This window comes from Neopsephotus bourkii, unplaced genomic scaffold (assembly GCF_033783945.1).
Source record: "Neopsephotus bourkii isolate Nb327-2 ecotype Australia unplaced genomic scaffold, CSIRO-AGI_Nbou_v1 NB_1080, whole genome shotgun sequence".
In the NCBI taxonomy this organism is placed as follows: domain Eukaryota; kingdom Metazoa; phylum Chordata; class Aves; order Psittaciformes; family Psittacidae; genus Neopsephotus; species Neopsephotus bourkii.
In genome coordinates, this window is record NW_026901568.1 from 3187605 (window position 1) to 3200369 (window position 12765).

The window sequence follows — 12765 nt, forward strand, 5'->3', positions numbered from 1 at the left end:
CTGTTATATGGATATGGGTATATTCAGTTACCTCTGAGAGCAACCAGTGAAGACAAGCTGTAAGAAGAGCTGTGCAGTGGCCCTACATTTTGTGATCGTGATACTGGACTATGACAGAGAGAAAAGGTTCATGCAGTCACCTAAGAGCAGTACAGCAAAGAAGATAAAAACAAGAAACTCCTTCCTTAGATCCTTATGAATTAATTAATAATAGACCACATTTCTACTCTCTGCTTTAGCAGCTAAAACAAGCCTCGTCTTAGATCCACATGGAGGATTTTGACTGCAGTACTCCATGCTTGTATGACTATGATCCCTCTGAGAAACAAACACACACAATCCCAGCACTACCAAAGGAATTTCATGAGTCACATCAGGAGTAGTACCTGTTCCTTGCCGAAAACAAACCTGTGGAGCTGTGGAGATCATCCATGTAACTCTTGAAAGAAAATTTGGCTTTGAAAATTTCACTTATTTTACCACTATAAAAAAAACCAAACAAATATGTATGGATTAAGAATGCAGGAACTGCTTAAGAACACCACAGAAATGCTTAGAATACAAAATAAAGCACAGGAAAATTAAAAGGGAATTAATAACAGCCAATCATGCAGGTGAATTTTCACCATGTTTCTTTAATTGACACAACAGTAATATTCAAAACTTCAGGACTTTTCATTATAGTAATTTCTCATGTTAATTTGTGAGTGCAGTGCAGCACAGCTTACCTAGATGCTTGGGACTGTGTTATGTTGAGGTATGTGTATAGCTCCCCAGTACCTGGTTATATTTTGGGGGACTTACTCAGCAAAATCTTTTGCATAAGTGCTTCACAAAATAAGTGCTCTGCAACATAAGTGCTCCTCAAAATAGCCTTGAGTAAGATAGCAGTGTGTTTAATTTACTACTATTTCTTTTTGTCTTAGAACATTTAGCATTGTGCAATTTACTCTGTGATTCCAACAACATATTTTGGTGCATAAAAGGAGTCTACATGAAAGTGCTAAAGAGAAGGGTATTGTCCTGGGTTTAGCTTTTCAGAGCACTGACGTTACAAGAAAACAGGCTAAAGTCCTATTAGCTTTCAATATACAGTCTAATAGATGAGAAAAAAAAAGTACACACACACAAAGCTGTACCAGTAAAAATCTCTTGCTAAATGTTTACATCCAGTCATGGACAGGTTTGATGCAGATACTTTTCATGGACATTCACATTTTGGAATTTTAGAATTGATAAATTTTAAATAAGTGCATACATAAGTGCATCCTAAATATTATATCTTTCCATATTAGAAAACCCTAAGAAAAATCATTATCTTACAACAGGTAAATGTAAAAGCTTTTTCTTTCAAATACCTTTGGTCTTGATTCTTAGCTGATGTAAATTAGTATTTCTCCATAAAGCTCAAAGCTATTCCTCCTTACACCACTGGAATATCCAAACCTATTTACCTGTCAAAATCCAAGAACACCTCCAGAATAGTAAGTTCAAGTTCAGATCTCTTCAGTATATCCAGGAAGAGAAAACATTCATAAATACTGATTACTATTCAAGCTAACATTTTCCTTTTTTAACATATCCTGAATACATATAAATTGGCTGCTGTGTATCCAGCAGATGCAAATGTATTGACACTAGCATGCGTGACTTGTTTGGATTGCAGAATAATTATCCAAAAAATAGAGTCAATTTCTAACAAATTCTAACAAATCATCTACCATGTGCAAAGCAGAAGTCCAGTAGAAATTAAGATAGTAACATGTTTTAATGTTTCTTTCCACCTCTTTCTTTTACCTGCTTGGTTACTTGATAAGGTCTGCCTTCTAAATGAGAAAAGAGCACATGCATGCTAAGAAAAAGCATGAATTACAGAAGTAATTCATTAATAAACAAACAAAAATAAATTCGCCTAGAATTACATCTTAATTTTCAAGAACTTGATACAATCAGTATATGTTATGTGAGCTGACTTTGAAGTGACTTTAAACGAACTTAGATATGTCTATGGAATACTCAGCATATATAAAGACACGTTTAATTGTAGGAAAAGGAAAATAAATAGCACATTTTTAAATATGCCATATCATTCTCTGTAATAAAATGAATCTCTAAATTTGTGTTTATATTTAGAGTACACTACCATGTGCTTCTCCCTATATCACTATATATTCAAATAGATAGCTCGTGATCAAGTTTTTATTTCAAATTACCAATTTAAATAGAAAAAAAATCTACAAGTTATGCTATGATTTGAAACAAAATAATGTTCTAAAAATTAAAACTGCTTAATGTCTAATGTGTGGCAAGTTGTTAAGGACATGGCTATTTACTAAGCACTAATAAATTGTTTATCTTCAGTCTTAATTGAGAGTAGTGGACCCTCTGTTCATCTAGTTCAGACTGGAAGCAGGGAAGCATCACCCAGTTTTCAGCCACTTGCCCTTTCTCCTCTCTTGCTTAGCTGATGCATAGCCTATAACCCTCAGGTATGCATCACCCTTTACATGCTCATCTTTGTCACACAAGTGTAGGACAAAGTCTTACCAAGCAGTTCTCTGGCACTGCTGCTGTGACTGGGCCATGTGCGGTTGGCACGGACAGAGCTGAGGGCTCCTTTCTTATAAGGAGAGACCAAAATATTAGTGATAAATATATAAATACAGGGAAATGGCCAATATCAGTGGGTTGGTGGTGGACAAGATGATGTTTTAATAACAGACTTTCATATGAGCTGGCTTTGCCTTGGTTATTAATTTCATTATTGTTGAGCCATCCCAAGAGCCCTCTGCTCCTCTTTCTTGTAACACTCAAAAACCTTCTGTGGGAAATGTACACAATATGGTGAAGCTGTCAGAAACCCTAGCACTTTTCTCCTTGGCTTTTGTTATGAGGGCCTCTTTCTCCCTCTTTCTTCTGGATTCCACCAGCATCTAGATATATTTTTCAAGCAAAAGGGGTAAAAAAATTGTATGCCTCTTCTCACCTTCAGATCATCTTGAACCTTGTGTAGACATTAAAATGACCTGTTTGCAGCACTGATTATTCTACTTGGATATATCCCCTATCTTAAAATACATAGATTATGCTGAATTAAGTCTAATTTCATCTAGAAACCAACTGATTATTTTCTTCTTTTCCTCATTATCAGAGAGAATCTAAATGATAGTAATAAACAGAAATAGCATCACCAAGGAGGAAGACAATGGTAAGGATTATAATTTCTCACTGAATCATTTACTTGTTAAACAATAAGCTCTGAAATTAACTTTCTCTGCTGACACACATACATGCACATATGCATGTAAATAAAATGTTAGAGACTCCATCTTAGGCAAAAATAATGGCTGTGTGTGACTCAGCTAATCTTAAATTCACCCTGGCATTACAGTACTGTCTTGTTCCTATTTATATTATTTAGTAACCAACTTAGTCCCATCGTTAGCTGGTCTAAACTCATCTAACAATAAGCACTTGTGTCTGCTTAGGCTGGCACAGAACTAGTCCTAACCTTTTTATTTATTGCTGCACAGCAATGTATGGCTATTATAAAATCTAAATATTTCCTGAAAGCTCTCTGGGAAAATTTAAAGTTAATTTATATTCATGGTACTCTTAGAAGCTCCTGCCAGACTGAGGACTAGTTGTTAATAACTTTGTAGATTTCCAGGTTCTTGTCTAAAATTAGCTTTGGTTTCACTTTTTGTTTCATTTACAAATATTAACTGATCCGTGAATTGGCAGAAGCGGCAGGGGGACTCCCCGGGCCCCTTCTGAAGGCATCTCTCCAAGCCCCTGGTTCAAAAGAACCTTTCTCCAGCTCCTCAAAACTGAACTCCAGTTTTGCTCAAGGGCACATTCACTTTGGAAAGAAAATTTGGTGGTTTGGTGCATGTCTCTGTGGTTGATGTGCAAGCACAGTGTTGGCCACTGGGAAACCCCATGGGTGCTTACCCCAAGACTGATATCCACAAAACCTGGTCTGCATTAGGTCTTTAGTTGACACCCACTTTTCTCATGCCACACAATTGCCATTGTTTCTGCTTGGGTTATATGCTGCAGAAGTAAAGTTGCAGTCTTGATGGGAGGTTCTCTTTAGTTTGGGTTTGATTTTTACAGGTAGGCCACCATGTTACATCCTGCTGTAAGATCCTAGTGAACAAAAGAACATTCTTAACAGCAACTAAGAAGTGCAATGTCAGTAAATCAAACATCTCTTTTTCCAGGGTAGTTTTTTTTTCAGGCAGATAAAAAAAGAAGAGTTGTGTCAAAGGACTAAAATTGGTACTAGTGAGTGCCTTACTGCCTCTGCTACTGGCTGAAACTATTTCAGGTTTAAGTTTAAATGTCACTTGCAACCCAAAAGACATCAGTGTGGACATCTTGTTCCACTGCAGTACTTCAGAGAAGCCTGCTGAAAGTTCTTATAAACTCCCTGCCCTCATAATGCTGGAGAACTTTAAGCTTACCCTTCTTGAGAGGAGGGTGTATCACTTGCCCTAGATCAGAGAATAGAAGCAATACACTGGCAATTTTCAACCAAAGAGAAAAAAGGGACTTGAATGCTTTTCCCCAAAGTTGAAGAAGTCTTTCCTTTCCCTACAGCTTCACTGCAGTACCTTCTTGTTCAGCTAAGAGAGCATCCTGGTTCTTTTTCCTGAAAGCAAGTTCCAAGATTATTTGTTGCCCTGTAAGGGAATCTGAGAAGCAGACAGAGGACTTTGAATGTGCCATATAATTCAAGTGTCATGTTTAATAGCCACTCAATACCCTTCACAACACACATCATGTTCTGCTTTCTTTCATTTCTTGTGCCAAGCACATCATTCCTCCCCTTTCTCCCCCAGAAGAGAGGAAATGAAAATGAATAGTTTCTTAATAATGGCCATAACAGTATTATTTTTAAGTAGAAGAACATGCTAGGCGGGTGCTGTGATGATGAGCAACTGGCACTCTTGCTGGGTTTGGGAGTTCAACACTTGAAGCTGGCTGGCTGTAACTGGGAGGAATAACAAATGATGAGCAACAGCGAAATGAGAAAGAGAGAGATCATTTCAGATGTTAGAGCAATAAACCACAAATGAGATTCTATGCTGGTAAATATATAATACATCAACAAGCCAGGAACAATAAAAAGAGGGTCTCTCAGTAAATGGTAAATTCCTGCTGCATACTGATCAAATGAGATTTTGTGAGCCCTCTCAGGGAAATCCCCTCAACCGTTAGCATGATGAATGAGTGTCAGGTAAAGGCATCGGTTGGGTGTCTTTTACGGAGAAGGACAGAGGCTTATTATTAAGCTTCTGGGAAACAGAGCAGTTCAACCCTGGCTGGAGTAAAAGGTACCAAGTGAGGTGACCTGAGACTGCATCAGTCACTGTGTGCAATGTGATTCCCTCCACGGCCACCAGCTGGAGGTGTAGATATATAAGAAAAGGAGAACTAAATGCATTGTTACTAAGGATATTATTTTGCTTGAAAGGAGAGCACTGTAAAGATATCACAATACCTTTCATATAGATTTTAATAAAAAGATCTGGGATATTAAATATGAAGCAGGAAAAAGACTAAAATGAAAACACTGAACAGCAGACTTTATGGTGGCACAAATTAAAGTGTTCCTGTGATATAAGGCTCATATTGAAACAACCTCTGCAAGAGATCTTGAAAGAGATGAAGTCTTCAAGATACCATTGTAAAAGTTTATCAATAGTTCCTTTATTAACATCCCTATCCTTGAAGAAACCTGCACAGTATCTTTTGATGATGTTCTAATTTTGATTCTATTTTACTGAAGAAATGTGAATTTTGCTACTAGCTTCCATTGGAATAGAATAAGTCTTTTTTTATCATTATTATACCAGTAATATTTGGAAGGCTATTTTCTAGAGTTCTTAAGCTTTTACTCATAGGTATGAAGTAGATATTAAACTTTTCATCTGTGAAGAATAATGTATGTTCTTCAGTCTTGGTATTTGAGTAATATCTAGACATTTAGCTTTAATGTTTGTGAATATGTTAAAAGAAATGCAATATTTAGTTTATATTGTCAGGTTTAGTAAACTTAACACTTCCAGATCTATTCAGAAAATGTATTTCATGATGCATTGAACTGAAAATTGATCTACACTTACACTTCAGAAAAACCTTTTTATCAGACATTTCTATTTCAATGTTTGCTCAGTAGTTACTGTAGACTGTTTTGTATGATTAGTAGGCATTCTTCAAGTTGTGGGAAATAATCTATATGATGGAAACTTCTAAACTTTAATTCTCATAGAAAATATTATCTTCTGCAGTTCACATAAAACTCTGAAAAGTGACATTTTCATCTTATCAAAACTTACACAACAGATTTCATAGGATGATTGGCTGTCCATTTCTATATATGTAGAGATTAAATGAGAGCAGGACTGTCTTAGCTAAATAATGGCTAGAGTTCTTGTATTTGGCCCTTTCAGTCCGGACAGTTATTTGACCTGGAAAGTCCTATACCAGGATGACTAACTGGAATGACTCAGGAGGAGTATTGAAGTCATAACCCAAGCCCTTACATGAAGATAGTGTATGGGTGAGGTTGCCATCATATTGTAGTAAGTGTTAACATCTTTCTGCCATGTCTTTAAAGTATTCTGATTGTCAGGTTCTACATGAGAATTTGGACTTTCAGCAGTTCTGATAAAGAATAACATTTAAACATATACAAAGTAAATTAAATGTTAATAACTGTGATTATTTCTAGTTTTAGTCTGTAAACATTTTGATGGCAGATAATATTCCTAGTGCTCTAGTGGTGGTAAAGGATGCCTTCTCTTCTCCAGGCTGAACAGCCCCAACTTTCTCAGCCTGCCTTCACACGGGAGGTGCTCCAGTCCCCTGATCATCCTCGTGGCCCTCCGTTGGACTTGTTCCAACAGTTCCGTGTCCTTTTTATGTTGAGGACACCAGAACTGCACACAACTGTCATGTCCAGAAGTGAGAACGACTGGAATATGTGTAAGCCAGCCCAAGCTCCCAATTCTCCCAGTGAAAATCCACTGTGAAAGTTTGGGGATCTTGACTCCATCTGGAGTTAGGCTGTTACTAAGGCTAAGAACTCAACATATTCTCAGGTCTAGTAACATATATAATAAATTTTGCTTTTACTGTCTTCATACATACCACATATTATACAGCAGAAGACTCAAACAGCAAACAAAAAGGAAACTGAAATGGAAACTTCTATATGAGGTTAATTCTTCCAGCAATGCCACAAGGATCAGTGTATCTGCTAATGCAAAGAAATGGTAGGTCAATAACACATATCCTTTTGGAGAACCACTGTACATGTCACCTACAGAAAATCCTAGGCTTGAATAAACTGTGCCTTCCCTCAGTTTCTGGAAACATGGCAGTCATTGCTAAATCACTGCTACTATCACTGCTGCAAATCTTTCTTCAAAGTTATCCATTTTGCCCCAGGAAGCTTTTGTGGCTGACATTTTTCTTTCTATCAAACAATATACGAGAAATTATTACTCTACTTTTCCTCACTCTACTACTGCTTAGCTTCCTTTTATGAGTTGCATGCTGAAAATCCATTGGCAAAGGCGCCTATGCATATGTCAGCTACAAATTTGATTTTCCTGAAATCAGAAGTGATAATTTCTGCTAGGAACAAAGAACCAAGCACTAGGACACATATAGATGAACTGAAGCACAAGGTAGGTATAAGACCTTATGTTTCTTGGTATCACATTTCTTACAGATCTTAAAGATGAGGAGCTTACACACTGAAAATGGATGCTGATCCTTGCTGTGGCCTCCAGGAATATCAGGAATGAATAAATGCTAATGTTCATGACATATTTATAAACTACTTAAACTGATACAATTACTTTTTACATTATATGGGGTAAAATTGGGTGACTAACAATAAAATAATAATTTACTGAATATTTTAAGATACACACATGATGTTCCTCACTTAATTAAGCAACAATTTTTTTATACTTGCCTGAATTTGGACAGTCTTACATATAAATGATGTTCCAAAGCATAATCCTCCACATGATAGAGATGACAGTAATATATTGACTTTGTAACTATATATGTCTTCAGTTGACTTGAACCACAACATTTTTATACACAAAGCAAGGTATGATAAGGGAACATGGAAGCCATGGAAAAGTTGTTATAAAGAGGAATATAATTATTGAGATTTTATTTATAGCTTATAAAATTCAGGTCCTCTAGTTCTGGTAATGGGGTAAGCAGTTTAGTTGAATGCCAATTACCATTCTGGGTAGTGACAACCTTAACTGGTTTAGTTTTAACATGTTTTAGTTTCATTTTCCTGAAAGGGATTTGTCAATGGGTGTGGACTGAAGACAATCTTTGGCACAGCCCAATGCTGCAGCTGTGAAAGCATACCCTGAAGAGCAGTATATCAGGTCTGCAAAAAGTTTTTTCCACACAGACTGAATATGCTTGCTCTATGTTTCCCAGAGTAAGAGACCAATAGACCAGCAATGGTTTATAATGAATAGAAAAGACTTCACCACTTTTCAAACAAAACCAACTTCTGTGCCAGTTTTATCCCACTATGCCACAATGAGAAATTTCTGTCTCTATTTATCGTATGTATCACTGCAAAGAGCAGAAATAGCACCATAATTTTTTGTCAAAAAAAGAGACAACGTTTGAAACGACTGAGTCAAATTATGCCTATATTTGTACTTTGCATATATACACATACTCACATACATATATACATATAGACACATACATATATAAAACGGTAATATGCTGACTCCTTCTAAGTTACATGGAAACACTACCAACAGTGCTGGAGCATGAACAACATGAGTATGTGAAGCCCATAAGACATCCCTTTCAGGATGATTACTGGCACTGCATACTGTGCATAAACTGTAAAAAAGAATATCAAAGTAGTAGTAAATAAGCTCCAAACAACATGGATCATATGAAATAACTGCATCTTGACCGTGCCTTCCTAAGGCTTGGTTAAGCACGAGGGCTGTGATTGTATTACAACAGTTATATTCATTACGGTTAAAGCAGTTTAGTGTTGAAAGACATTTTTATGCTGATTTGTCAACAATGCAACACACTGGGGTTTATATCTTTCAGTCTTTATGTTTGGGTTAAATACAGCAAATTCTCTCATTTCCTCTCTCCTATTGAGACACAGTTACTTACAGTTGTGGATGCCCACACAAATGTTTGTGCTATTGCATTAAACCAGCACATTCATAATGTTTTGGTGAAAGTGAATTGGTAGCATGTTTTAGCTCACTAATACCTTACCAGGGCATTGCAAGAGCAATGCTAGTGGGTTGCTAACTGCACACAGAGAACACTGGGATGTTCTGCAGCACACTGATGGGAGAGGTGTGTTTCTGTTTCAGCTTTCCAGTTTAAGCTCTCCAATTGCTGCTGTGAAAATAAACCCATGTGAAAAATTAAATTACCTATAAAATATGGAAATCCTATTTTATCTTGTTCTTGACTGTTAGAAGAACGTGTGAATCCTCAAAGGGATCTTTCATCATGGGAAAATGAGTAAGTTTATCAAATGTAGGGATGGTGGATCTCATTTGTTTGGCAGCTTGCTCAGACCAAGCCTCTTGCCTTGTCAGTAGAAGTCACAGGACCACCAGAGTGCCATTATTATGTAGTAAACCAGTTATGGCCTTTATATCTGCTTATCTCAATACTGGTGAATCCATCAAGGCCTCATCAGAGTCCAGTTCATTACTCTTCATATGTCAGTGAAGTGCTTCAAGTTTGAGAAACAAAAGCATCTACAGTGTCACACCAAATAGAAGTCCCAATGTTACCTCAAAAACAATGAGCTTTTTAGGATTTAGGAAATTGTTTTGAAAACAGAAGATTTAAACCTTCTCCAAAGGCTTTTTGTACTGAATTTGATTTACAAATAAGCCACAATATTTTCTTTTTCCCTAGGAAAAGTAAGCAGCAGCAGTCAGGAGTGAAAAACAAATGAAAATCTAAGTCTATTTGTGAAAAGGGAAGAATAGGAGTGATCGGTATCAAAAAACCTTAGTTAAATAACATGGGGTACCTTCCTCCTTCAAAATATGGTTCAATAATTTTAAATAAGCAGTAGGTACTAAAACAGCATAGGTAAATCTTGCTGGAGACTGTGAAACTGGTCGCTTCTGCTCTGGTAGTTACAAGTGTTTGCTATTCAGTCTGTTATGGATATCTGGAAAATAGTTTGAGTGCAGAAAGCGCCTCAGGGATAAAAAGTTAGAAAAGAAAAATGTATCTGTATATCATTGGCATTCATGAGAAAATTCACATTAGGTGCCTTCAAATCAGGTGCTCAGGAGACAATATAGAGATCAGGAGCAATGGTGTGCCAAGAATGCAAGCTTAGCTGGGACAGACTCAGCTTATTTCCTGGCAGATGAAGAATACAGAAGTATGTAAGGCCAAATTCAAAAGATAATATAGATGTGTGGAAGCTGGTGGGAGGGAAAGCTGAGGCTGCAGAATAAAAAGGCAATGCATGCACTCCATGGATCTTCACATTTTTATTCACATTTTTATTCTTTTCCTCCATATGCATTCAAGAGATCTCTTTCTATTGGTAGTTACACCAATATACTAACCCTGGAATGAAGCTCTTCTGCCCTCACCACTGTGGAATTTAATCCCAAATCCCTGTTGTTAAACACTGTTCCTTTCACCAGGTCAAAAAGTTGCTATTTCTATAACATAGCTACATTTTGCCATGGGTAAAAATGTCAATTTGCTTGAATTTAGCTAAGAGCAAAATCTCATCATCCCCGCTGCCTGACAACTTTTACCTCAGAAAGATGTCAGTTCGCCACCTGAACCAACTCTGTCTGGCTTTTACAAAACTAACAGGCGACTGTGGCAGAAAAGTGAAATGGTGCATATTTTCATTAAAAATCAGATGACACCAGAAATGCATTTTCTTCTTTGTCACCGACTTGATATTGTGTTTTGCTGCTTAAAAAATAAGCGGTTGAAGAAAGTATAGGTCTTGAAACCTGAAGGCCAGAAACCAGGTTGAGCTTCAGCTCAATAAAGAAGAAAATATTGATGCTTATGCTAATGCACTAAATATATGTCAGAGCTTTTTAATTAATAAATGAATCTATAACATATCTCCTTCTAGATTCCATTGCCAAGGGAAAACAACAATACAACTGCAAGCTTCAGACACATGACAAAAACACTTTCCCTCTGTTAAAAGTGAAATGCCACTAAGTTAATACATCTACTCATATCCCATGTTTAGACTGAAATTTTCAATATTCCACATATCTGAAAAGAAATATTTCATGAAAGCAATACTTTTGTGCTCTTTCTTTACAATATTCAGAGTATTTGCAATGAGAAGTAGCTGTTGCACAACCTATCCAGGCAGCAGCTTGGTGCTGTGCTGCCTGCGGAGCCATAGCTGAACGGTGTATTTCCCCCATACTCATTTCAGCCCCCTTTTTCCACTACAGTGTTTCTAGCTCTTTGTCTCATATATACCCCTGTATGTCCCACATATAACATTTGGACGCCTCAGGAATAGACAGACATCTCTCCTTCCCCCACAAATGAGAAGAAAAGTGACAGCTAAAAAGTATTTGAGGATGGAGTCCTTTCCTATGGATTTGTCCTTTCTAACAGGAAAACAACAAAAAATTATGCTGACTACTCCCATAAAAAATGCATTTGTAAATTATATACCGCTAACAAATAGACGTGATCAGTATTTTTAGGGGGAAAAGTAATGTTTCCCCCATGATCATATTTAACATACTTTGTTTTCCATCTATCTGTCTAAGACCGACTGTTCAAACTGTGGCATAACAATTAGAATAAGTGATAGCGTTACATCCAGAAAACAAAGAGTATGATGGCACAATTTATCTTGTTACATTTCTTGATTTAATGCCAGTCTGGGATTTCTAGTCTGAACCAGATTTTTCTTATGCTATAAATATTTCATTTTTTTCATTTATTCTTGATTTAGTTTGACAGTAAATAATCCCATGGAAGCTGCTGTTGGAAAGACGTTGTAAAAATTATTAAGTGCCTGCTTGCCAGTTAGGTCCTTGTGTTTGTCAGAAAGAAACAAGTAAAACACTTGGGTTACTTAAAGGGAATGTGTGCATATATATATATATATTTACAATAATGCCCCATAATTTTCAATCTTAGAAGCATAAAAAATACAGAGCTGAGGATTGATCAATACCTGGTATGAATACAAAGAGGTTCTGGTGTATATTCTGGATATTGACAGCAGTGGGTGCTTGTTTTTCAGTTTCTAAAGACTCATGTATAACCCAGAAAGAGAAGAATAGAAGGCAGGGAGTTTTTTAGAAGGATCTGTCCTTGCAAGAAAGAGCAAGTATCTTGGAAAAGGATGGATCTGGTCAGTTAACTGGATTTTATCAGTGATTTTTTTCTGCTATTCAGAATATTCCCCCTGGGTAACATGAGTAACATTAGAGGGTTCGAGTCCTTTTTCTTTTGAGCCACGATTGCCTTTGGCAACTCTTGCATCTTTAAAATGGATTTCAGGTGATCTGCACAAAATAACACACACCAAAGGTGCAATGACCAGAAATGGGACTTGTCTGAGAAATACTGAGGAAAAGGATTTAGGTGGGACCAGAGTAGGCAGCACTGGGAAATGCTCTTGAAATAAGCATCAAATGAAATTTCTGGGTTTTTTTACAAGGCTGAAGCCATTTATACTTTTAAATG

General features: G+C 36.7%; 1 protein-coding gene across 1 annotated transcript in view; it reads left to right on the plus strand.

The window, feature by feature from the left end:
- LOC133216993 (contactin-6-like) overlaps positions 1 to 12765 on the plus strand; it is a 141442-nt gene that overhangs the window by 11855 nt on the left and 116822 nt on the right.